Source organism: Cetorhinus maximus, chromosome 17 (genome assembly GCF_964194155.1).
Source record: "Cetorhinus maximus chromosome 17, sCetMax3.hap1.1, whole genome shotgun sequence".
Lineage (NCBI taxonomy): Eukaryota > Metazoa > Chordata > Chondrichthyes > Lamniformes > Cetorhinidae > Cetorhinus > Cetorhinus maximus.
In genome coordinates, this window is record NC_135895.1 from 41,017,954 (window position 1) to 41,042,376 (window position 24,423).

At 45.8% G+C, this 24,423-nt stretch overlaps 1 protein-coding gene and 1 long non-coding RNA gene across 3 annotated transcripts in view; one reads left to right on the plus strand and one right to left on the minus strand.

Moving 5' to 3' along the window:
- LOC144692338 (uncharacterized) overlaps window positions 1-18,413 on the plus strand; it is a 41,905-nt gene extending 23,492 nt beyond the window's left edge. Inside the window, exons 2-3 of the long non-coding RNA XR_013579308.1 lie at window positions 18,078-18,123; window positions 18,365-18,413. This is a non-coding gene — a long non-coding RNA (uncharacterized LOC144692338). The remainder of the gene's footprint in view (window positions 1-18,077; window positions 18,124-18,364) is intronic.
- pik3r3b (phosphoinositide-3-kinase, regulatory subunit 3b (gamma)) overlaps window positions 1-24,423 on the minus strand; it is a 614,009-nt gene that overhangs the window by 187,670 nt on the left and 401,916 nt on the right. The window lies entirely within an intron of this gene.

Here is a 24,423-nt window from a genome sequence, read left to right on the forward strand (position 1 = left end):
GAAACAGAGACCAGTATTCAAGCATTGCGTCCGGCGGGGTCTGGGGGAAGGATGACAAAGACACGGGGACATTGCGCTATGGTGGGGTTGCAGAGGGTGGGTCAGAATGCAAACACAGATGGGGGTGGATGGGAATCGAACTGTCTGAATCGGAGGGGATGCACACAGACTCCGGAATATTGGATGGTGGTGGTGGTAGGGGGGGGGGGGGGGGGTGGGGTGGTGGAGGAGGTTTGTGTTAGTGTGGCAAAGGAGGGATGGGTTGCTCAGAAACTCATGGAGGTGGGGGAAGGGGAAAGACTTGCATATGAGGGATGTGTTGCACAGAGATTCATGGAGGTTGGGTGGGGGGCTGGTGGTGGCAGGGAGACTGTGTTGTCCTCAGTAAGGAAGGAATGGGAGAGCTTATTGAAAGACACTCATAATCCCTGGTTTGGGACCAAGAGGTTGGGGTGAAAGGTTAAAAGCAGTCCTGGGGCTTTGTGCACCATGCTACAGGGCGATGCATGGTATGCATGTCATAGTCCCGCTCCTGGGAGGGGCATGGTCTATGTGATCAGTTGGGGTAAGGCACAGCTTGGTGTGCAGGTGTGGTCATGGTCTTACAGTTGGTGGCCATGGGGGTGTCTGACTTGGTACTAGGCTGCAGGTGGGATGGGCATGGTCAGGGGAGACACCTGCAGCCTGTAAGTGGGGAAAAGGGGAGGGGGTACTCAAAGCTCTCCTGTGGGGGGGGTTCTTCTTTGTATGTGACCATGCACACAGCCTTGAGATAGGGACGGGCGGGGTCCACATGGGGCGTGGGGACATCAACAGTGATGTGTTCGGGGGGAGGGCAGGAATGTCCACCATAATGACAATGGGATCCAGGGTTACTGGGGGAGGCTGGAGAATGAAGTCTAACTGCACAATGTGTGGCTCCAGGAAGATTGGAAGGACCAGAGACCACAGACAAGGGGAGGGTCAAAGTTGGTCTCAAATTAAAAATTCAGCACCACTATCTTGAAAGCCCGAAGTTGTTGCGCAGTTTGAAATTGAAGCTTGAAAAGAATCTGCACGGAGCGTTCTGAGACAGTGTGGGAGGAGCCCATGGCTGGTCTAAGGGGCCCTTTCAGGAAGCATGCTCAACCTGCTTAGAGTCACAACACTGAAATAGAGTTAGAGCTGAGAGAAAAGAGGAAGACTCCCTTGAGAAGGCACAATGGAGTCACTGCCTTTTGGTGCACTTTAATGAGAGACTGCAGGAGTCATTGGCTTTACAATACAGTTGCTATACTTTTGAGCTTTAACAGAGAGGCACGTGAGAATGGAAATTACAGACAGCCCTAAGGAAGTACTGCTGATGCATATCTGCCAGGTCATCAATGAACGCCTCTAATGTGCTTCCTCCAATTGGCATGGACAACAGGCCAAAGGGCATCCAGTCATTGCTGAAATGCAAGTTGAGCTTAATCAGTATACCGGATCAGAGATTGCAGCAGTGCCTTTGGTAAGGGTGCACATTTCATGAACGTGTCCAAACCTCTGTGGGATTGAGATGTCAAGTATCAGATTTGGCATATTGGTCACCTAGATCTGTGAGTTTGCATCTCAGCTGCAAGGCTGTATCAGGGAAAAGCTAGTGGTGTAGACGCAGCTCTAGGGCATGATATTGGCTAAAAGCAAAAAGCTGCGGATGCTGGAAATGCAAAACAAAAACAAAATTACCTGGAAAAACTCAGCAGGTCTGACAGCATCTGTGGAGAGGAACACAGTTAACATTTCAAGTCCGTATGACTCTTCAACAGAACGGATATTGGCTTTCTGTTTGCAAATAGAAGATCTACCATATTTGCCCAGTATTCATTAATCTGTTGCATCTATCAGTCCACAAGGAGAAGGAGGATTGAATACTGGAGCCTGCGCTCAATGCTGTCTCTTTCATGGCTGTGATCAGATTGAGGAGGAGGGCCCTGTGCCGCCTAGCGCAGTTTTGAGAGGAAGCCCAGCCTCAGGTCCATGGTCCAACGGAGCCCCAGCAACACCCAGAGGATGAGGAGGTTAGACCTATCTGACGGAGGTGAAACACACGACCAAGGGCCTACTTAAGAAGACTTTCCTATCTGGAGATGAGTGAAAGACAATGCTGTGCATGTCTGCGCTTGTCAAGAGGTGTGGTGGATCATATCTGCCACATTCTGTGGGAGGGTCTAATGCCGCATGGACTGGGAGGACATCCCCTGCCAGTACCCCTGAAGACCACCTGCTGCGCCCAATTCTTTTGCCTGCGAATCGTTCCAGGGATCCACTGGGAACCTATGCGGCATCTCACAGTTCTCAGCAAATAAATGTATCAGGGAGGTGACAGATGCCCTCTACAGTAAGGCTCATCATTATGGGCTGAATTTTATGCTGATCAGGTGGGCGCGTGCCCGACCCGATTGGGCATGAAATCACGTGAGACGACGTTGGGTGAGCGTTCCGACGTCATCCTGCGGTCGAGCAATATTTCAGTCGGCGGGCATGGGCAAAGGTTGGAAGTGCGCCTGCTGACAATTAAGAGGGCAATTAAGCTCATTAATGGCGCAATTGTCTGTCATTTTACGTAGCCTGTCCAACCTCACGGTTGGTGCACGGGCGAATCGGCCGGGCAGCCTTTACATTTTTCATCAAACCTCATCCACGGGCAGGATGAAATTTTCGTGATGAAATAAAATATAAATAAATTTCTGTGGACAGTATTTTCATTAGCTAAATTTTCAGGTGACTAATTATGATGTGTGGACACTTTTTTCAGCTTTTGAAACCTTTATTTTTGCTGTTTCAGGTCTTCGTCCCCGAGGCGGCTCTCTGCCTTCAGGGAGCTTTCTGTCAGCGCTGGCCAGCACCCGCATTGTTGTCATCGCCCGTCCTCTACCTGCCCTCACCCTGGCAGCGCCGAGTTTCTCAGTGCACATTTCACACTGGCTGGCTGTTATTTGGCCAGCTAGCGTGAAATCGTACTTGGGGGCCGATCACGGTTGGCAGTCTAATTCCCGGCTGATCCTTGGTGCATCCTCGACATCTGCAGCAGAGGTGGAGGCAGCCTGCTGACTGCTTTGCCCTGTTGTCTTTGATGACTTTGGTGGGCACCCTCTAGAGGGCCAAGACCTAGAGGGCCCCAGCCTGCTTTGGGTTTCCTGCTCTGGGGCAGTTGCACCTTCCACGGCCTGTACGGCTGGAGGTGATGGGGTCACAGGCAGAGGGGATTAGGATCGGCTCGACACTCCCGGTGTCGCCTGAGTGGATGGCCCTGGGTCTCCAGCTGCTGGTCCTCCTACCTGTGGGTGCCCAGGGGCACCTGCCTGACTGCCTGAGAAGGGCAACAGGATGGAGGTCAAAGTGCCCTGAGCCCTCTTGTCTAGCCACTGATGGATCCCACCAATGCCTATAGTGATGGACTGCAGGTCTGAGTGCAAATCTGACAGGTTCTGCTGGACCATGGTCTCCAAGGCAGCCGCTACCTTCCCATGGAGATCTCGAGGCACTTGCATGTCGGAGCCACAACATCAGATAGAATGTGGACGGACTCCTCCATCCTTCGCTCTAGTATGTTAACTGCCGCTTGCAATTCTGCCTGATGTTCCGCCACCTGTCTTTGCATCTCCAGCATGTGTGAGATGGTCTGTTCCAGAAGCTCATCATCTGACTTGGACTCAACAGGTATTTCGTCTACTGTGGGGACATGTCCATGAGGTGTTCCCCAGAATGTGAGCCCGAGCCTAATCTAGAACTATGACCCACTGGGGTGTGTGTCTCCGCGCTGCAGGTGAACGCAGTGACAGGTCTTCTTAAAATGGCTCCTCATCATCCTCCTCAGAGTGGCCTGGGGACTGGGGCTTATGTTGGCTCTGCTGGTCCATCTGGACCTAGTGCTGCCTGTAAGAGAAAGAAGATAGATTTAGTCCATGAACAGGCTGAATACAACATTGTAGTCACTCACTTAGAATGTCAGGATGTGATCAACTCATTGAGGGCTCACGCACAATGGCTTGCTGTGAGAGGCCGATCTCACCTTCCCCACAGGAGCAATCTCTGTCCTCCCCTGCCAATTTGGCGGCATCCTCCTCGAATTTGGAGAGTTCCTGGATGTTGGCTGTCGTTCCTCCAGTCTGGGATCTCTCCCTCTTGTTGTGCACAAGCTTGACCTGCATGAAGACAAATGGATGGAATGTGATGAGAAGAGATGGAGGAGAGGTTGGGAAGCATGCATGTCCACTGTGTGCGCTGAGCCCTCCTCAGTAAGGGCGAAGGATGAAGTTTGTGTAGCATGATAGATAGATGCTGATGATGTTGAAGTGTCCATGAGATGATGAGTGCTAATGTGTCCCCCGCTAATATTGTGCGAGATCCCTGAGCAGTGTTACCCTTTGAGTGCATGATGCCATTATGACAGTGTGAAATTGCAATAAGCTGAAGGTTGACATACCCCGGTGGAATAGATGAGATCATTCATCCTCTTCCTACACCGTATGGGGTTTCTTGGGCAGGTGCCCAATGAGCTGACCTCCCTTGCAACTACCTCCCAGGCCGGCAAGGTGGGGCTGATGGCCTGGAGCCTCGCTCGGGTACAGGACATCCCGGTGCTAGTGGACTCCACGGATGAGGGCCCCAAGGGTGTCATTACTGAACCTAGGGGCAGCTTTCTTCTTGGGCGCAGCCATCTGAAAACATTTCCTGCACACAGCTGGGCTGGAGTGAGTGAATGTGTGTGTTCGGGTGGCGTTTAAACATGGCATTTGGACTTTCGACCCCATTAGGTAATGGTGGGGCAGATGAATCAGCTCCCACCCCACCATGTGATTCGGAGAGCTACTCACTGATGCACAACTATGGCAGACTGGTCAGACAAGTGAGGTCCCTTGGGATATGGGGAAAGGTGGTGTGTTGGATCCGAAATTGGGTCAGTGACAGGAAACAAACAGTATTGGTCGATGGATGTTTTTGCAAATGAAAAGTGGTTTCCAGTGGCGTCTCACAAAGCTTAGAGTTGGGGCCCTTGCTGTTTGTCGCATACATTAATGATTTGGACTTAAATGTGAGTGGCATGATTGGGAAATTTGCAGATGACACAAAAATTGGCCGTGTAGTTGATAGTGAAGAGGATAGCTGTTGTCTCCAGAAAGATATCAATGGTTTGGTTGAGTGGGCAGAAAACTGGCAAATGGAATTCAATCCAGAGAAGTGTGAGGTAATGCATTTGGGGAGGGAAAACAAAGCAAGGGAATACTCAATAAATGGGAGGTAATGAGAGGGGTTGAGGAAATGAGAGACCATGGTGGCAGGACAGGTGCATAAGGTGGTAGAGAAAGCATGTAGAATGATTTCCTTTATTGGGCAAGGTATTGAATACAAAAGCATTGTAGTGTAGTGACTGCATTGAATCATTGACGGCATGTGCCCTTCGCTGGGTGGGCCAGCAGATATTGCCCATGCCGAGGTCAGCCTGAGAGGGCGGTGAAGAGATGGGTTCTGCCCCCTCAGCATGTGGTACACTGAGACCCACATTACTGTTTTGGGCAACCTGGAGGAGCTGCACCTAGGTGCAGGGCTGGAACTCCAGGACATGTCCAAGTCAGGGTGATGACATACTGGGAGGGGAACTTCAAGGTGGCGTGGCACCGTTCAATCTGTTGTCCTCTGCGCTCCACGGGCTTGCGCCTCCTTGCTATGGAAGGTTAGACCTTGTGGTGCCTAATGTGATAGGCAGCATTTAGCCAAGGGGTTAGGGGTGGGAGGGACAGGCCTGGCATCTTTGTGTGTGTGCGGCAGCAGCGGGGTGAGGAGGTACTGGAGCCTTGCAATGTCCCACTCTGGTTGGGGTGGGCCGTGCGCAAAGAGAATCCAGGTACAAGTAGCTCTAATCAATGCTCTTCTCTCCTTTTCAGGAGAAGAATGCACATAATGCGGCCGAGCGGGTGAGGACTGGTGGCAGCCTGGCACAGTTAATGATCCTCAGTCGCTTCGAGCAGGAGGCCCTAGATCGGAGAGGCGCCATGCGCCCAGGTCCACCGGTGTCGGTGAGGCTGGGGTGCCACGGGCAGGTATGTTTGCCCAGCACTGAGGTCACCATTGTTCTCCCAGCAGCCATGGCAGTGCTGGATGTTCAGTGATTAAAGTTTGCAACATGGCTTGACCATTACTTATGGAAGGGTGAGCGCATAATGATCTGGGGGACAGGGATGCACATTGACATTGTCTCCACGTTAACTAATCAAATGTCCTTGTTCTTCCTTTCAGCATCAGCAGAACAGGACCAGGAGGTGGAGCAGCAGAGGACCCCTCTCACACCTGAGGGCCCTGAAGTCTTGGATTCACCAGCGTCACATCATCTCTGCCAGGCAGGCACCAGCGCAGATACTAACACCTCAGTGTGAATTAGAACATCGGCTAGTGCCCCGGGGCACAGCGGTGAGGGCACCTCACAGTCGCTGGAGGAATTGGCAGAGACAGAGAGTGCCCATGGTGCCAGCAGTCGGAGGACTGTAGGGGACCAGGCACATGCTCAGTCAGTGCCTGATGATGTGCCTCTGGAGTCCTCCGCGTCGCAGCAAATGCAGACGGGTGTGCGGGAGCATCTGGGGGAGATACATGAGGCTATGCTTGGCTTGGTGTCCGTGGTGGAGGAGTCTACGCGGACCATCGCCGAAGCAGTGAGTCTCATATCCGAGCACCATGCGTCCTCCATGGAGAAAGAGGCGACTCTCGTGGAGAGGCTCCTCCAGGAGACCAATCAGGGCTTCCTGGGGATGCACACGGACCAGCAAGTCCTCATATTCGTATTGACCTCAGCTGGTCATTGCCAATGTGGGAGATGGTCTGGACACCAAGTTTCCCAGCTCGGTGCCCATCCATCCACGGTGAGCAGGGAGGTCCGAAGCGATCTTACTTCGGTGCAGCAGCTGCCTATTGTCTCTGTGGGCACCTCTCAAGGTGCTCCAGATGAGGGTGGCAACTCCTCCGCCCCTCTGCCAATGACCATTGCATCTGGTGAGGCTGCGACGACTGGGGAGATGCCAGCTGTGGAACTGGCCGTTCCCTCCCATGGGGGGCAGCACAGGCTCCAAGGGCTAGAGGCCAAGGTCATCAAGGCCAACAGGACAGCAGAATCAGCAGGTTGTCTCAGGTGCCACTCCCAGCGAGGGGTCAGCATCAAGATGTAGCACCCAGAAACGTAAATATAAGGCACCTTAGGCATGCCATAGGTTTATCATTGGTGCTTTTGTGTTGGCCTACAATGAGGTCTTTATGAGTTGGTGTGATTTTTAACACCTTTGTCATTTTGTTTTCTTAAGTTTCTTAGTTAATGTTTCTATCCAGGCAGATTTTGCACTCAGGTATCAAGTATGGAGCCGACAGCCCAGGCTTGTCCTGATAGTCCCATCTGTGGTGTGCTAGCTGAAGGTTTGTTGGATTAAAGCCTCCCGAGTGTCCCTGCCTCCCTGGAGTATGCCCGGGTCAGTGTCTACCCCCTCAGCATTTCCCTGTGCATGCTCATCCTCGGACTCACTGCTGGAATCATCGTGTGCAGCCGCAGCCACTGCGTCGACATCTTCATCGTCCACTGCGTCCCCCCTTTCCAGCGCAAGATTGTGGAGAGTGCAGCATGCAACCACTATCACCGACACACGATCTGGGGGGTACTGGAGTGCGGCCCCTGAACGGTCCAGGCATCGGAAGCGCATCTTGAGAAGACCAATGACTCTCTCCACCACAGCCTTTGTGGAGGCGTGGCTCCTATTGTACCGCTGCTCAGCTTCTGTTCTTGGATGGCGGAGAGGCGTCATGAGCCACCTTCTGAGGGGACAGCCCTTGTCACACAGCAGCCAACCATCCAGCCGGGCCTAAGCACTGAAGAGCCCCAGCACCTGGGAGTGTCTGAGGGTGTAGGCGTCGTGGGAGCTGCCTGGGTACCTTGCACAGACTTGTAGAATCAGCATCCTGTGATCACACAATATCCGTACGTTCATGGAGTGGAAGCCCTCCCTATTGACAAAGGCACTGGGCTCACCTGCTGGTGCTTTGATGGCCACATGTGTGCAGTCTAATGCACCCTGGACGCGGGGAAGCCAGCAATGGCTGGAAAGCCTCTGGCTCGCTCTGGCTGGCTGGCCTGGTCCCAGCGGAAGTGGATGAAGGTTAATGCACGTCTGAACAGAGCGTCTGTGACCTGCTTGACACAAGGGTGGACAGCTGATTGGGAGACACCTCAAAGATCACCCACTGAGCCCTGGAAGGAGCCAGAGCCATTGAAGTTGAGGGCAGCTGTGACCTTTAGAGCCACTGGCATGGGGTGTCCACCCACACAGTTAGTGGAGATCTCAGGTCCAATCATCTGACAGATATAGTTGACTGTCTCCCTTGAGTGACGAAGCCTCCTTCAGCACTGCCCTTCAGACATATTGAGGTAGCTGCTTCGCCACCTGTATACCCTGGCAGCAGGATAGTGGTGTCTTCTGCGGCCCCTTCCGCCTTGGACTACCTCTTTGCCCTGTACCCCTTGTGCCTGCGCCTGTCCGCCCAAAGGTGGCTCCCCTGGAGGCTGAATGTGCACTTCTGGCCTCCTCCCCCTTCTAACCTCCCGTCCTCCTCAGAGGAGGGGCCTCCAGTGGAGAGTTCAGCTCCCATTCCCAGGCTAAGGGAAGGCTACCTGAAACCTGCAGGCCCAAAAAAGATTCCTCACTGCAGAGTGGTTACCTGAAGGTTGTGAGTCCAGATCAAGCAGCTGGTGTGCGTTATGAAGTATTGCAGATCACATAGGCAAGTATCAGTAACTTTGAAAAAACAATATTTGATAAAGCACACTCGTGACCCCACTGAGCCTTCTTATCCCGCCCATGGATGAGGTTAATACAAATGTCTCCCATCCACCTGCCCATTGCGCCCGTGCGCCGACCAGAAGATTGCACAGGCGCCGAAAAATCACTGTCGATTGATACTTCAAGGGCCTTAAGTGACCTGTTAATTAACGGCAGCCACACATTGGAGATCAATGCATGCCCGCCCAATGAAATATCACGATGACGCGTGGTGACCCGACGTAACCGCGCGTCATTTTACGCGTGGGCGTGCAGGGCCCACCCCCGCATGCCAATGGCAAAATTCTGGCCTTAGTCTCCAAAATGGAAAATTCCACCTTCTGTTTTTCTCTCTCCACAAACGCTGCCAGACTTGCTGAGCTTTTCCAGCATTTTGATTTTGTTTCAAATTTTCAGCATCTGCAATAATTTACTTCCATTCAAATTTGCAAGCATTAGTTCATTAGGTTGAACATTATTGTCAAATAAATGATAGAATATCTGGTATACTGCTTTAAAGGCTCAACAACTAATTGTCCAATCTGCATTCTTAGTTGTGACAAAGGGAGATGAAATGGGATGAAAAATAATACTTTTTGTTCAATTAAAATAGCCTCTTATTGTGTAATTCAAGAGGTAAACATGTTTATCACTTCCACTTACAACAGCAGTTATTGACAATGTCCAAATTACTAATGCCTGATGCATCTGTAAGATTTTTAATTAATTCAGCTCTTTAATTACATAGGATTAAAAAACATTCAAAACATGAGAAAAGCAAAGCCAGAAATCTCTGAGTTATCCTTAAATGATAATCAGAGAGTATATCTCATGATAAGTCTGCATGGTAAGCTGTGCATCCCTAACAATGAATAGTGAAGTTAATCTGACAAAGGTTATTTAGGTCAGACTAATGAGTGGAGGAAATGGGGATCTCCTTGGAGCACAGCCTAGCCCTGTGTGTTTATTGATTTAACAGCACTCAGCTGTGAATCTTACTTCTTAAAAACACAATCTTAATGACCTAAATGTAGAGTATTAATTTTAGCTTTTGTGGTTAAAAAACAATCTGGTGGTGCAGAGATATTTGAATGCCCAGAGTCTTAATTTGATGGGACTCCCTGCACTCAGTTATATAAATGTTGCGCAAAAGAAATGTGTGTCCATCTCTGCACCTGACAGACAACAACTTCAACAACAACTTGTATTCACATAGTGCCTTTAAAGTAATAAAAAATCCCCAAAGGGACTTCACAGGAAAAGTATTACTAAGTAAAATTGACAACCAGTCACATAAGGAGATGTTAAGCTAGGTCATGGAGGTAGTTTTTAAAGAGCACCTTAAAGGAGGAAAGAGAGGTAGAGAAGTGCTGTGGTTTAGTGAGGGAATTCCAGGGCTTAGCACCTAAACAGCTGAAGGTCATCAGTGATGGAACAATTAAAATCGGGGATGCTCAAGAGGCAAGGAGGGGACATTGAAAATACTTCATGCATTTGAAAAATGTATGATTGGAGACGCTACAGAAGTGGTCAACCACATAGCAATAGTACAAGGACATTCCTGCTAGTTCTGATCACAGGCTTGTGAGTATCATGACTCTTCCAGGATACTCAAGAGCCAAATAGGAGTCTGGCCTAGTTTCAAAGTTCCTGAAATGGCTTGTTGGCATTAGGACCTCTTCCCACAACAAACATGCCCTTTGATGTTGGGCCTTTCTACAGCAGGAGTTCCTGTGACTTTGGCTTTCGAAGGAACCTGGCTTAAGGTTGGCACACATATGAACTGGCTGACCCAGTGCCATTGTGGGATCCACTTTGGGGTTTAGGTTGTGTCAAGGACTGGACAGTTTAAGATTGGCCCCCATCTCTGCTGGGAGAGTCAGTAGATCTCCAGTGGGGCTTGAAGCCCCTCTAGCCAGCCACCGAGGCTGCAATTTGTTTCACTGTACAAAAAGCAGGGTCCTTTGATGTGCCTCAAATGATGTGGGGATTTAGATGCAAATTCGGTGACCTCTCCACACCTTACATACTCTGGTAGGGGTCACTGGCAGGTGACGTCAGGCTAGGTTGCTGCAATTAGATCTAGTTGCTACTCCATTGGAGAATCGTTCCAGCTCCTCCCATGAGAAGCAGCACAAACAGCTGAAAGCACTCCGGGAGTTTCGCTGGTCAGCTGCTGACCAGGCGGAAGACCAGTACCAGCAGGCAACTGGTAGAATCCCTACTGCATTTCAAATCTTTTAACAATAAGCATGACAGTAATATATGCGTTCAGCCAAAGAAGTGTCACAACAAGAAGCACCTCTCAAATAAAGTCAGGCTTTTGCAGCAAAAGAAACTGCAATCTATTTCCTTGCTTGTAAGCAACACAACCTAGATAACCTCCTTCTGCCTGCATGTCACCACAATTAGTATCAGATTTTTTGGGTCGTAACAGATATATTTGGGTAGTAACAGCGCACAAATCTGGACAGCAATCATGTGCATTTCTGGTGGGTGTTGCAAATTATCTGTTTCCTGCACATGCTTCATTTTAATATTTTAATGAGGGGTGAGGATATCTGATGTTTCATGATGGAGCTGTTTCCCTGTCATAAGCATGACCATAATGTGAATCAACATATTTGGGCACTCTTTGATTTAAAGGGACAGAGGATGATAAAATTCAGGTTTGGATGGATAGTTTATAAGTGTTCCTGTGCAATTTCTGTGAAATATTTTTCCTGGTTGACTTGAGTTGATGAAAGATTTGGTGCCACCGAATCTGGCACGGCCACATTTTGATTAGGTCCCTATTAGGGAATTTTTGCTGAGGAAACGCTATTGTTCCTACAAGAAGGGAGGCAAGGGATGGATTAAAGGTCATCAGGCAAAATAGCACCAAAAGATGAGTGCACCCCATTTTAGAGTGGGCTGCCCTGGGCTAGTCCAAAAGATAATGTCTGCTGAAAGCAAGAATAGCCAGGGAGAGCATGACAGGAATTGTGTCACAAGCTACAAGGACACCTTAGCCAACCTCCTCCATAGGTAGTAACAGACAAGGTTCAACTTTTTTGTTTCTTCCTCCTTCCAGGCTAACACGGACAACCAATGTGATGTTTGGCACAATTGATTTGTCAGTGAGTCCAGGCAGCCATTTCATCTGATATCTGGCTGAACTTCAACAGGAGTAGAACACAGTCGCCAAATGTTGCCACACTGGTGCTTCCCAAAATCTAGCTGTCCCACTCTTTGAAGAACATGGTGAAAAAATCACAGTGTTTTGACTTGTCCAGGCCCCATGGTAGTGCTGACAAGCCAAAACTGATAGAAGCTTGACTGGATTTATAATGCTGCTATCAATGATTTTCCAGCACAGCTTGCATTATGAGATACTAATTGTGCATAAGCAATAATTGTGAAACAGGTTGCTTGGCAACACTTTGCATCATGTATGTATAGACCATGAACTTTGTAATTGGAGCTGAGGTAGATATTGATTAGCATTTCCTTAAGGGGTGCTAGCTTCTGTGATGTGTTCTCAGATCTTGCACCTAATTAATGCAGCACTGCAAAGCCACCACCTCCTGACAGGCAAGTTATCCTCTGTGAAGGCTGCCCTGAAAAGTGACAAACAGGACAATCTTCCTCCCATGCATCTCACTCAGCAATGTCTCTATTTCACCAGGTGTCAAACTAGGACAATCAAAAGTAACACCAACTCACCACCAGCCCACAGACTCAGGCCTAGATTTTTGTTTGCGCGCCAGGTGCACAAAGTCAGTGGATTCCAGGCTCTCCGTGAATGCAACTTTCAAACATGTCTAACCGAAAGTCAGATTTTCATTCCTGGGTGGTGGATTATAATAGTGGTCGGGCCAGGTGGCCCTGGAATGAGTGCAGAGGAGGCAAGCTCTGGGAAGGCCTGCCTCTGAGCAATGGTACTATATCGAAGAAGAAAAAAAGTAAAACAGCCTTCCAGCCCTCACCCCTCACACACACCCCATGCCTCATCCATGCCAACCTATGCCCCCCTGTTCATCTCCCATGGCTTCACATACCCCCATGCCAACCTACGTCCCCCTCCCCACCCCTAAGGTCCTTCATACCCTCCATGCCTGCCTATACCCCTCTGTCAACCCCCATGGTCCTTCATAACCTCAATGCTAACCTATGGCCCGCTGCCCACTCCCTATAGCCCCTGTTATGACACAGGGGATGGTAAATGCCATGTTGCTCAAATCCCAGAGGGAAACTTGAAACAGCTGCCACAGCTGTTTTGCAATTTGTACTTTATTTCGAGACGCATGCCTTGAATTCAGTAGTAATAAGTCCACCAAGTCTTAAAGGTTTTTACAAAACCAAATTAAACATTTATTAATAAAAGAAAAGATTTTAAGCACATTTATAAGTCTATAAATTACTCTTATAATAAATCCTAAATCCCCTAATTAATCTGACTCCCAGTTACACCTCTGTTAAGGCAACAGTAAAAACAAATACATTTCAACAGACCCAGGCAAAGCAACAGAATACCCTGGACAGTGATATTCACAGTGAATTTTCTCAGCTTCGGTTCCTGTAGACAGCAACTGGATGCATAGAGGCTGAAGGCTTTTCACACCTGTTAGATCTTAGAATGTCTTTTCCCTTACACATAACCTCATCTCCTTTATACACGTTTCTCCCTTTTTAATGTAAATTCCATTGTTCCAACATGTCTTTGCAACTTTCTTTTTCTCATAATATAAATCTTTCATAGTACTCAAATTATCTGTAACCTTTAGGAAAAATAAACACACTATTTGGCTTACCTTCTTCTGGCTAGGTTTAACATCTTACCATCTCTTTGAAATTCAAACTAACCTAATTTATCTAAGAATGTAAATGTTCCTCACACCTCACTTTCTAAAACTTCAGCCAAGTTTGCATTTTTAGCATTTCTAACCTAGCTTCCCTTTTGATAACTAAAAGCTCCAGACCAGCTGCCTCCAATTAAATTAAATCCCCCACACACATCCACACAGAGAAACAAATCCAAACCCCACTATTAACCTACCCTTTACAATAAATCACAATAACATTATGAAAATTATTATATTTTCATGACACCCCTCAACCTCCTTGCCAACCTATGCCCCTCTGCCTAACCCTCATGGCCTTCATACCCTCCATACCAACCTATGCTCCTCTTTGCATCCCCATGGCCCTTTATAGCCCCTATCCCAACTTAGTGCCAACTTTTGCCATCCCATACCCCCACCCACCACCCTTTGCCCTTACACCTACCATACCCACTCACCCAGTATCCACGATGTGAGACTTCAGGCACCATGCTGGGATTAAATAAAGTTCTAATTGTCTATTACAGACTTCCTTCTTTTTAAAAAAAATACTCTCATTCATAAAAAACACATTTACTGCATTTATATTCCTACATTATCCCTTATAACAAATATTTCATTCAATTGCACAATCCCTTATGAAAACAAGCATGAAATTCATAGTCCCAGGTCAAGGAGTCCATACCACTTGGAGGTGTCAAACAAACTGTGAAACGGCAGGCACCCTACTGTGAACATGGATAGTTGTGAAATCCGTCCTGCAGCACTAATCCAGCAATGGTAATCCTAAGGTTTACATCAACAGACAAAGTGAAATAGCAAGCAATCATTTTTTTTAACAGTTCAATCAATTTTTTCAAAGAGTTAAAGGGCAGGAGTATTAAATGCCTTGACAGCTTAACAGCTCCCTTTGACAGTACATCTTAACATTTCAACATTTGTTTTTGACAGCTTCTCTTGATAGTTTATCTTGACACTTTTGACAGTTGTTTTTGACTGTTCCAATGAGCTTCACAGTTCAAATGAGTTTATGCACTTTTTACACACATTCATGTCTAATTTTATATATCCCAAAGGGCCCCTGACCTCTCTCAAAGGGCACCTGACCAATCGTAAATGACACCTGACTTGTCCCAAAGGGCACCTGACCTCCTACAAAGGGCAGTTAAAATCCCCCATAGGTGTCCGGGGACGATATACAAGGGGGTACCTTACCTCTCCAAAAGGGTACCCTGGCTATCCAAACGAATATACAAATTTCAGCCCTGCTCCTGCCAGGTCTAATCTGCACACGCTGGGTTTCAAGACACCTCTCACACAAAAATCACACATGAGAGGAGGTAGCTGCTGATTTCAATGGGCAGCTACCTCTGCAAAACGCACATGCGCAAATCCCGACCTGGGTCCATTCCCACCCCCACGAAAATGGTAGGTGCTATGTTCTGGGGTGGGACTTCTGGATTCCGGCTCCTTCCGCAATTTTCGCCCATGATGGTGAGGCTCTCAGTCGGTGCGAAAATCTAGGCCTCAGTTTCCTGCTTTCACAGTTATTGTGCTAGGTAGTGGGCACTTCAAGCCACTTTCTTGCCCAAAAAATTGTTTGGAAAGGCTTAAACACATATTTAAAAATACTTTTAGCTTTTTAAAAGACTAACACAATTTTTGCTTGGTTTAGAGTTGCTTGGTTGTGCAATTTTTCATAGTTCCTTCAGAAGCATCTGTCTCTCTTGTCTCATGCAATAATGCCATTCTCACTTCCCAGCGATAGGGAGAGAGAGGAATTTGCTAAAAAGGTTTGGTACCTTATTTTATTCACCTGAGCTTTCTCCACCTGTTGTCTACTGTTGACCTATGCAACTCAGTCACATTGTTATCTGGCAGTTTTTCTGCAAAGGCATTCAAGATCCAATTACCAATCTAAAATGAAGTTTACAATTATTTATTCATTTCCGTTCATTTCACACACAATATAAATGGTAATGGTCACAACACTTACAACAGATGCGAGATTCAAATACATCAGTACATAGGGATTGTTGTGAAATGTTTGTATAGGAGAGGGAGATCGTAAACACTTTCTTGAAGGTTGACTCCCCTCCACAGAGAGAAGGAGAGAGAGATACGAAAGTCATGACGTATCATATACGAAAGGTCTTTTGACCATTAGTTTTTACAGGGTCACTCAGTTTCCCCTGTCTTGTGTACTTCTTTTTTATAAACTAAGGTTTTTACATTAAATATTTATTTCTCTGTAAGCCATAGGTTACCTTTGAAAATATACCATTCATTTTGCAGGTTGTGTCTGAATAAATGCAAGCAAAAGCACATAGAATATACCGTATTTTACTCATCAATATTAACAATGTCTTTGCATTAAAATGGTGATTGTACAGCATTATAAGAAAACAATGATGAATTCAAAGATCTTTTTAACATAAGCATCTGTGGGCTAGTGATGTCACGGAAATGATTAATTTATCATGTCAGTTAAAATTCTCAAGACATTTACTTAACATTTTTCTATTAATCTAACAAATTAATAAGCTTAATTTGTAAAAGTGAGATACTACAGATGGGGCATCGTACTGGTGGTGGCTCCTCATGGATCCTAGTTTTAAAATATTCAGTTTAAACATCTCCCTGTTTGTTGGCTCTGGTTAAATTAAGTTTATATGTAGAGTGTGTTTGCATTGAAAAGAACACCAAACCAAACACAACCTCAAGCACAACTTCAAATAATCAGATCTTTGCACTTTAATTCAAGCATTTTCTCATTGACACAATAGTTCTACTGAAGGACATTCAATGGGAGCTTGCCAGGTGATTTTCAGCTATTCCAAATTATACTTTAGGAGGGTTAACCCATCCCAAAACATAAACAAAAAAAACCCACATACATGCATAAACTGTCTCTTCAACTCTTCCAAAGCTTTTAATAGAGAACCTTCATGGAAAATCAATGGCATGTGATTTAACCAGTTGCCATAAAAATAAAGACAAATTTGAGTTTTATTGGATTTTTCCTCCTGCCTATTTATTTAGTGAGTCATGAAATGTGTGAATGATGCCAAGACAAGTTTACTTTGTAGGATTCCATGTTAAATAAACTCCACACTAAACCAAATGTGTTAGTTAGTGGATGTTAGTGTTTAAAGAACTACCTGACAGCAAGATCTGACTCAGCTCAGAACAGCACAATAAAACCTGACTTGGCTCTTTTTTCTTGAAAGTATCAATGAAACTGATTTATCACATGCTCTTGGGTTTAGTGTCTTTTTTGTCTAGGTTTCACTACAGGCAGGTGCTGGCTGCTTCACTATAATTGTTTATGTCTGTAATTTCTTCTATCATTCAAAAAGCAATGTTTGACATGACTATTCCAACTTCAATCCACTTTCCTGAATTGATTAACACAGGCAGGATTTAGCTAGGATTTTCTTCACTTTCTACATATGTGTATGCATGGAACAACCTCCCTTCCTCACCCGAGAACGCACTTGTTATGCTTAGATCTGCTGTATCCTAAGACTGCTTTCCCATGGAATGGTAAGATGCTGTGACCACCTACATGGTTAGCTCCACAACATTGGTGCTGTGGAAAGTTGCTGTTGGGAGGCCAGGTACTTTGTAAAGGGAAAGGAAATGTTGCCCAGTCATCTTGGAGACATATATATTATATATATATTCTCATGGTTGCTACTATTTCACATTAGTAGAACCAATGGGGCAGATTTGTAGCTCATCTTCTCGTGTGAAGAAATATAGTCCTCTTATTACGGTGAATTTCATTAGCCATCTAATTAATTTAAGAAAAGATCATTTTGCCATACTGTGCACTGTGATTCATGGAATACTGCATTCAAAAGTCCAATTTCCAGGAACATGCACACTTTCAATAAAATGAATGGAATGAACTTTTTAATGATACAAACCCCCACTGAGGTGGGTGTCCAAAACAAAAGACAATCCATGACTCTACGTCAATGCCCCTTTTATATTTCCACAATGGTTGCATTTAGAAAAGCGAAACTGTTGTTATTATTCTTTCATACACATATATCAACATACATCTGACACTGCTCCCACTCATAGTGCTACCATCAGCAATGCTTCACTGACAGCAAAAAATTAAACTGCAACTTCACTCGCACAATGAAAACAAGTATTAAACTATTCAATTAGCTCAGATTTTGCAATCAGCAGCCAAAACGACAGCTCTTACAGCTGACCTCGAAGAATACTGCTACAAGTGATCTCTCTGGTGTGGATTTCCCCTTTCCTGATGTTGCTTTGACTCCCACATCAGCTCAAGGGGATCTCCAGCATCCAGCAACAGTGATCTCATCAAGCAAGCCAAGCAACCAATAAAATCGAAGCATTCTCATAGACAGCGTACCGGGAAACAAAAACCACTGATTAACCTTCACTTTTTAATCAGTTTACAGACTGCAAGATGAGGATTGGGGCACATATGTGGAATTAAGGTAAAAGCTGAAATATCATAAACAAACCTAAATTTTTTTCTAAATCTGTGGATCTTTTTATCATAATGGAGAAATTTGACATTCTACAAATATAAAATTAGTTTTCCAGGGCCAGAGAATAATAACAAGCTTAATATGCTGTTAAAAACCCAGTTCTACCTCATTCAACAAGTTGAAACATTTTCAAGGGACTTTACAGTGAGGCTAATCGTGTTAAAATAGAAGTTCATGTCAATTCAAGTGTTTTCAGAAGATTTCAATCTGCAGGAAGTTCAACAAGTCACCCTGTGGAGAAGCAGTGAAGCGGTGATGGCAACATTTAACTACGCATGTGTGCAGATAGCAGAAGTTGCTGTCGGTTTTACAGTTGCAATGATGGTGAGTAGGGCTGGTTAGCTCAGTTAGTTAGTTAGTTAGCTCATTAGTGCTTAATAGCATAGGCTCACTCCTAGTACTGGCTGGGTTAGTTTTTGGGGCCTGCCTCTTCTACTTGCCCCATTGTAATATCATGGCATCATTGAGGCATGATTAGCAACCCTCAGATAATGAGGACACTACATGAAGTTAGAGAAGATAATGGTGGATGCTGACAGTTTTGTCATTATTGCAACCTCAAAATTCAGGCTGGCATCTAACTCAACAATCCTGCCTCTGAAAGGGCCAAAGATGTGGTTAATCAAGCTGAAATATTATCTAGAGAAAAGGGTTAACTGATATTCAAATGGATCTTTTTGCAGCTGATGAAGCTCAATGGTTAGTCTAATATCATATTACATAGGGCTACAAAGAATCCACTGTGATAGTAGCACTACACTTTAGTTAGGGCGTTGTTGGACTATTGTGGACAAAGTCATGCTTCTAAATGGCCAAGTTGACACAAGCAAACTTAAACACTACTTTCACATTACAAATCATAAACCGTATATTGGCATATGCCACAATTATTTAGCTTTGGACATGACTGGATGACAGAACCCTGACTTCGAGATTAGAGTCTTACATTTCCCATATAGTATTGGTTCATTGAGGATTACTACTTGGCTTTTAGCCTTATTTCTATCTTCAGTGTTCTGTGCAAGCCATCTAGAAGGTTTCAGCTTTCTGCCTTCATTCTTCCTCATCTTAAAACCCAGATAAATTGACTTGAGATAGTAAGTTAAAATGTCCCAGAGGAATCTCAACAGGATGCTGACAAGACAAATGCATCAGAGAGTCATAGAATCATTGGGCAGGATTTTCCCCTGTCGGGGGGGAAGTTGAAGAGCAGGTGTGCAGAGGCGCGCCTCCGATCGCGTCCCCAGTTGGGGGCGTGCCGCCATTTTACGTAGGCAAGCTAATTAAGGCCTGCCCAGCGTGACATCCACACGGAAGCGCTGTGCACTCCCTGTGCGGGTGGGGGGGAATCCCTAAATCTGAGAGTGCGCTCTTACATGCATGCGCACGAAAGAGCGCACTCATCTCCCTGAGGCAAAGTGCCACCTCAGGGAGATCGGCTCTAATGTACAAATTATTAAAAATAGAAAAAAAATAAAATCCCTGACATGTCTCCTCATGTGACACTGTCACATGAGTTGGGACATGTCCATAACTTTTTAAAAAGCTTCAATTAAATTTTTAAAAACCTACATGAAACCTCATCCTGCCTAATGCCTGCCAGGGCTCCCAGCCTGCCCGCCAACCTCTATTAATTAGTTTAATGACTCTGCCATTGGTGTCAATTGGCCATTGACAGGTCGGGGGGCGCACAGCTGATTTTGCTGAGCCCCCGCCTACCTGAAAATTTAAATGGGGCGCGGTGAGGTCGGGAGTTCCGCCCGATGTCACCGCGCATCATTTTATGCGTCAGCGAGCGGGCCCCGCCCCCAGCTTGTTGACAGGAAAATCCTGCCCATAGAGTTTTACAGCACGGAAAGAGACCCTTCGGCCCATCGTGTCCGTGATGGTCATCAAGCTCCTATCCAATCAAATCCCATTTTCCAGCACTTGGCCTGTAGCCCTGTATGCTATGGCATTTCGAGTATTCATTTAAATACTTCTTAAATGTTGTGAGGGTTCCTGCCTTTACCACCCTTTCAAGTAGTGAGTTCCAGATACCCCCCACACTCTGGGTGAAAACATTTTTCCTCAAGTCCCCTCTAAACCTCCTGCCCCTTTAAACCTCCTGCCTATTACCTTAAATCTATGCCTCCTGGTTATTGACCCCTCCACTAAGGGGAAAAGTTTCTTCCTATCTACCCTGTCTATGCCCCTCATACTTTTGCGCACCTCAGTCAGGTCCCTCCTCAGCTTTCTCTGCTCTAAGGAAAACAAACCCAGGTTATCTAGTCTCTCTTCATATCTGAAATGCTCCAGCCCAGGCAACATCCTGGTGAATCTCCTCTGCACCCTCTCCAGTGCAATCACATCCTTCCTATAGTGTGGTGACCAGAACTGCACACAGTACTCCAGGTGTGGCCTAACACTTTATACAGCTCCATCATAGCCTCCCTGCTCTTGTATTCAATGCCTCGACTAATAAAGGCAAGTATCCCATTTGCCTTCTTAACAACCTTACTTACCTGTCCTGCTGCCTTCAAGGACCTGTGAACACGCACACCAAGGTCCCTCTGATCCTCTATACTTCCTAGGGTCCTACCATTCATCGTGCACTCCCTTGTCTTGTTAGTGCTCCCTAAATGCATCACATCACACTTTTTAGAATTAAATTCCATTTGCCACTGTTCTGCCCATCTGACCAGCCAGACTATATCGTCCTGTAGTCTAAGGCATTCCACCTCGCTATTTACCACACCACCAATTTTTGTGTCATCTGCGAACTTACTGATCATACATCCTACATTCATGTCTCAATCATTAATGTACACTGCAAACAGCAAGGGTCCCAGCACCGAACCCTACAACACTGGACACAGACTTCCAGTCACGCAAACAACCTTCGACCATCACCCTCTACCTCCTGCCACTAAGCAAGTTTTGGCTCCAATTTTCCAAATTGCCCTGGATCGCATGGGCTCCTATCTTCTTGACCAGCCTCCCATGCAAGACCTTGTCAAAAGCCTTACAGAAGTCCATGTAGACTACATCAACTGCACTACCCTCATCTACACACCTTGTCACCTCCTCGAAACATTCAATCAAATTTGTTAGACATGATCTCCCCCTAACAAAGCCATGCTGACTATCCTTGATTAATCCTTGCCTCTCCAAGTGAGGTTAATTCTGTCCCTCAGAATTTTTTCCATAAGTTTTCCTACCACTGATGTTGGACTCACTGGCCTATAGTTCCCTGGTTTATCCCTACCACCCTTCTTGAATAATTGTACCACATTAGCTGTCTTCCAATCCTCTGGCACCTCTCCTGTGGACAGAGAGGATTTGAAAATTAATGTCAGGCCCCTGCAATCTCCTCCCTTGCCTCCCACAGCAACCAGGGATACATTTCATCTGGGGCTGGGGATTTATCCACTTTTAAGCCCACTAAAACCACTAATACCTCCTCCCTCTCAATGCTAATTTGTTCAAGTATATCACAGTCCCCCTCCCTGATTTCTATACCTATATCGCCCTTCTCTATAATGAATACAGATGCAAATCACTCATTTAAAACCTCACCTACATCTTCCAGTTCCTCACACAGGTTGCCACTTTGGTCCCTAATGGGCCCTCATCTTTCCCTGGTTATCCTCATGCCCCTAAATATATTTATAAAATGCCTTTGGATTTTCCTTTACTTTACCCACCAGTGTTTTTTCATACCCCTTCTCCACTCTCCTAATTTCTTTTTTAAGTGACCCCCTGCACTTTCTATACTCCTTTAGGGCTTCTGCTGTTTTGATACCTCAGTATTTATCATAGCTTCCCTTTTTCTCCTTAACCAATCCTGTACATTCCTCCACATCCAGAGTCCTCTGGATTTCTTGGTCCCACTCTTCACCTTTATGGGAACATGTTGGCCCTGCACTCTCACTATTTCCTTTTTGAATGAGTCCCATTGCTCTGATGTAGATTTTCCTACAAGTAGCTGCTCCTAGTCCACTTTAGTCAGATCCTGTCTTATCATATTAAAATTGGCCTTCCCCCAATTCAGAAACTTTATTTCTGGCCCATCTTTGTCCTTTTCGATAACTACCTTAAATCTTACTGAGTTATGGTCAATATCACCGAAATGCTCCCCACTGATACTTTTACCACTTGCCCAGCTTCGTTCCCTAAAACTAGGTCCAACACCGTTCCTTCTCTTGCAGGACTTTCTACGTGCTGGCTTAAAAAGCTCTCCTGGATACATTTTAAGAATTCCACCCCTCTAAGCCTTTCACACTTTGTCTATCCCAGTTAATATTGGGAAGTTGAAATCCCCTTCTATTATTACCCTGTTATTTTTACACTTCTCTGAGATTTTCCTACATATCTGCCCTTCTATCTCTCCCTGACTGTTTGGGGGGTTGATAGTACACTCCCAGCTATGTGATTGCCCCCTTTTTGATTTTAAGTTCTACCCATATGGCCTCATTCGATGAACCTTCTAAGATATCATCCCTCCTTATTGCAGTAATTGAATCCTTGATAAATATTGTGACACCACCTCCTCTTTTACACCCCCCACCCCCTCTGTTTCGCCTGAAGATTCTATACCCCAGAGTATTGAGCTTCCAGTCCTGCTCCTCCCTCAGCCATGTCTCCATGATAGCAATGATATCATATCCCCATGTGTTAATCAACACTCTCAACTCATCTGCCTTACTTGCAAGACTGCTTGCATTAAAATAAATGCCATCCAGGCACTTGCTATGCTCCTTTGTGCCTTAACTTGACTATATACGCTCTGCCTTCCAGACTGACTTGGTTTTACTTCTGTACTTGTCTGTACATCACCCCCTACTATACCTCCACTCTGTATCCCATCCCGCTGTCAAATTAGTTTAAACCCCCACCAACAGTACTAGCAAACGCCCACTCAAGGATGTTGATCCCGTTCAGGTTCAGGTGCGATCCGTCGGACTTGTACAGGTCCCACCTTCCCCAGAAATGAACCCAGTGATCCAGGAATCTAAAGCCCTCCCTCCTGCACCAACTCTTCAGCCATGCATTCATCTGCATTATCCGCCTATTCCTATACTCACTAGCACGTGGCATCGGGAGTAATCCAGAGATTACAACCTTTGTGGTCCTGCTTTTCAATCTGCTACCTAGCTCCCTAAATTCTTGTCACAGGACCTCATCCCTCTACTTATGTCGTTGGTACCAATCTCTGACTGTTCGTCCCCCTTTTTCTGAATGCCTGCAGCCGTTCAGCGATATCCTTGACCCTGGCCCCAGGGAGGCAACACACCTTCCTGGAGTCACGTCTGTGGCCGCAGAAATGCCTGTCTGTACCCCTCACTATTGAGTCTCCTTTATGCTATATTCTTTTCTTATTTATAAAGATCTGCATATTTCCCATTTTGTGTTGAGGTTTGCTGCGACGTTAGTGTGGGAGTTTCAAGCATAATTGCAGTCTAGTTGACTATGCTATATTTGTTCATAACCTGATTAATTTGTACATTTATGCTGGCTGGTGCAGCAAGTAAGGAGTGTTAGCATTAAGTTAGCATGAATAGATTGATCAAATTATATAAAAATATGATGGATACACATTATTTTATGTGTATATACATTAAAAATATTCTGCTATTTATATGGAGGAATCTGAAGCATTTTGGTCAGCTGAGTATGGATTGCTGTTTTTAGGGAGGGGCATCACCAACTGATTAGTTTTTATTTAGAGGTGATTAATGAAGGCATACCTCATCAGATGGGAGACAAACTGGGAAAGCAGCCAGTGGATAACAAGGGGAAGAGGACGCTGACTGACGTAAACTCCAAAGTCTAGCCGCAATGAAGTTAATGTATCTCTTGTACATGTAGAAGTATAGGAAAAATGTACAGCTACAAGCATATCTCCTATCAGCCTATCACTGAGGATTGTTTGCAGCAGTCACTATATCTTGAAGGAGAAAGACCAAGAAGGAAAATAAAGTAACAAATATCTTTGTTTTGTACATATTCAATATTATTGTACATTCTCCATATTATAATATTCATCATTAAAACATATACAGAAAATATATTTTGCCAATACTGTATTACAATAGTAAATTAGAAAGCATTTTCTTTTCCTGGGCCTTACTGTGCAACAGATTCTGACCAAATAATTATGTAAGTGACTTGGTTCACAAGTGCTTCTCTGCAGATTAACACACAATGATAAATGCCGTTTCAATGGCGGGCGGGCTCTGATTCACCTGCCACACCATCACCTTG